The 2,500-nt window shown below is 46.8% G+C and overlaps 1 protein-coding gene across 1 annotated transcript in view; it reads left to right on the top strand.

Annotated features, from left to right (window-relative positions):
* The window catches only part of LOC139315571 (protein THEM6-like), a 7,235-nt gene that overhangs the window by 1,065 nt on the left and 3,670 nt on the right, over positions 1-2,500 (top strand).

Here is a 2,500-nt window from a genome sequence, read left to right as displayed (position 1 = left end):
ACACACGCATGTGCGCTTTGGGCACTCCTCAGCACCAAAAGGGTTAACCATCACTGCTATATACCATACTGGGCGAATGGCTGTGAAATCTCTTCTTAAAAACCGTTCCACTGGTCAGAGGTACTACTTGGCTGTTGTAAGCCGAGGACTTCGTTGAATAATGCAGGAGTTTGAGGTTTTTTTTTCAATGCATTTATTTGGCGTGTGGCATATCATACCTGGAGTAGCAACATACACAGATAGTCCTCGGCTTACAACAGTGGCCGTTCCAAGTTACAAGGGCACTTGGAGAAAAAAAGTGACTTTTTTATGACCGTTTTTCACACTTACGACCGTTGCACCATCCCCCAGAGTCATTTTTGTTAAAATTTACATCCTTGGCAACTGATTTGTATTTATGACGGTCGCAGTGTCCCGGGGCGTTAGGGTTAGGGTTAGGCTCACAGATCCCCTTCTGCGATCTTCTGTCGAGCCAAGTCCATGGGGGAAAACAGATTCACTTAACAACCATGTGACTCACTTAACAACGGCAGGGATTCAACTTAACAACTGTAGCAAGAAAGGTCATAAAACGAGGCAAAACTCACAACAACTATCTCGCTTAGCCCAACAGAAATGTTGGTGCTCAATTGTTATTGTAAGTCGAGAACAACCTATAATTGTCCTCACTGTTAGGAAGTTTCTCCTTAGTTACAAGTTGGAGAATAGCTTGACCCCCTCTTCTTTGGGGCAGCCCCACAAAATATTGAAAGACTACGATCACATCCCTCCCCCCTAGTCCTTCTCAATTTGGGTGGCTCAAGTGGCCTAAGACCACTGAGCTTGTCGATCAGAAAGGTCGGCAGTTTGGCGGTTCAAATCTCCTGCGTGAGCAGGGGGTTGGACTAGATGACCTCCAAAAGTCCCTTCCAACTCTGTTACTAATTTAAAAAAAAAAAAAAAAATCAAAATCAATTTTCGTCTTAAAGCTCACAGTTTAATCCGTTGGGACGTTAAAAAGATCAAAGTGGCATCCTTCAATGGTGTCCCTGAAGATTTGCCTCCCACCCCCCCCCCGCCCGCTGTTACAGGTAGTCCCCGACTTACGACCACAAGTGAGCCCAAATTTACGTGGCTAAGCGAGACATTTAAGTGAATTTTGCCTCATTTTACGGCCTTCTGGTGCTTTGGAAAATAAATCGTCCTCTTTGTGGTAGCCTCTCAAACACTGGAATACTGCTATCAGATTTATTTATTTATTTATTTATTTTATTTATTTATTTATTGGTTTGATTTATATGGCCGCCCCTGCTTAGTAGGGCTTTCGGGGGGCCCTAAGTGGTGTTCTTTTTTTATACAAAGTCAGCTTATTGCCCCCCACAAACTGGGTCCTCATTTTACCTACCTCGGAAGGATGGAAGGCTGAGTCAACCTTGAGCCTGGTGAGATTTGAACTTGCAGTAATTGCAGGCAGCTGCTGTTACTTAACAGTGCTTTAGCCTGCTGCGCTACCAAGGCTCTGATTAAGATTAAGAGAGTTGGAAGGGACCTTGGAGGTCTTCTAGTCCAACCCCCTGCTCAAACAGGAGAACGTATACTACTTCAGACAAGTGGTTGTCCAGTCTCTTCTTAAAAGCCTCCAGTGATGGGAGCACCCACAACTTCTGGTGGCAAGTTGTTCCACTGGTTAACTGTTCTCACCGTTAGGAAGTTTCTCCTTAATTCCAGGTTGCTTCTCTCCTCGATTAATTTCCATCCATTGTTTCTTGTCCTGCCTTCAGGTGCTTTGGAGAATAGGTTGACCCCCTCCTCTTTATGGCAGCCCCTCAAATACTGGAAGACTGCTATCATGTCACCCACCCTAGTCCTTCTTTTCTCTAGACTGGGCCATACCTCCTCCTCCTCCTCCTTCTCCTCTCTGCAAATGCAATTCCCTTCTAGCACTGATGATGTTACCTAGTAGGGTAATAAAACGTTGCAAGATAACAACCAAGCTCAAACAGCACCAAGGAATAGCTCTTACTTTTTTTTTTTTTTTTGAGTGGGGGGCAATATATATTAATGGTGACTTCTCCGTCTCCGTTCCATTTTGTGACTTGAAGCCTTAGCACCTAAGATGTCCGTGCAATGAACCGTAACCTTCCACCAAAGGTCTGGATCACACCAGATCCGAGATGGAGATCCAGCCAGGAATCCCTTGATGGGATAGGACAATGATGGCTAACCTTTTTCCCATCGTGTGCCAGGAAGGGGCGGGGAGCGGGGAAGGTTCGTGCGTGCGCGTTGCCCACACCCCATAATTCTATGTGCCCCGTGCATGCGCACGCGACCCCCCCCTGTCCCCCTCACCGCTCCTGGCATGCGATAGCCCCAGTAGGCCCATTTTTTTTTCTCACCCCGGCTCCAGATCCTCTCTATGCATCTGGGGACTTGGAAAACGGGCTGTTTCGGGCCTCCGAGAGGGGTGGGGAAGGCTGTTTTCACCCTCCCAGATGCATAGAGAGGATCTGGAGGATCTGGA

Source organism: Pituophis catenifer, unplaced genomic scaffold (assembly GCF_029215685.1).
Source record: "Pituophis catenifer annectens isolate HBS135680 unplaced genomic scaffold, rPitCat1.0.hap2 SCAF_3, whole genome shotgun sequence".
Classification (NCBI taxonomy): domain Eukaryota; kingdom Metazoa; phylum Chordata; class Lepidosauria; order Squamata; family Colubridae; genus Pituophis; species Pituophis catenifer.
Note: the sequence above shows the minus strand (reverse complement) of the source record. Positions and strands in the feature narration are given on the sequence as shown.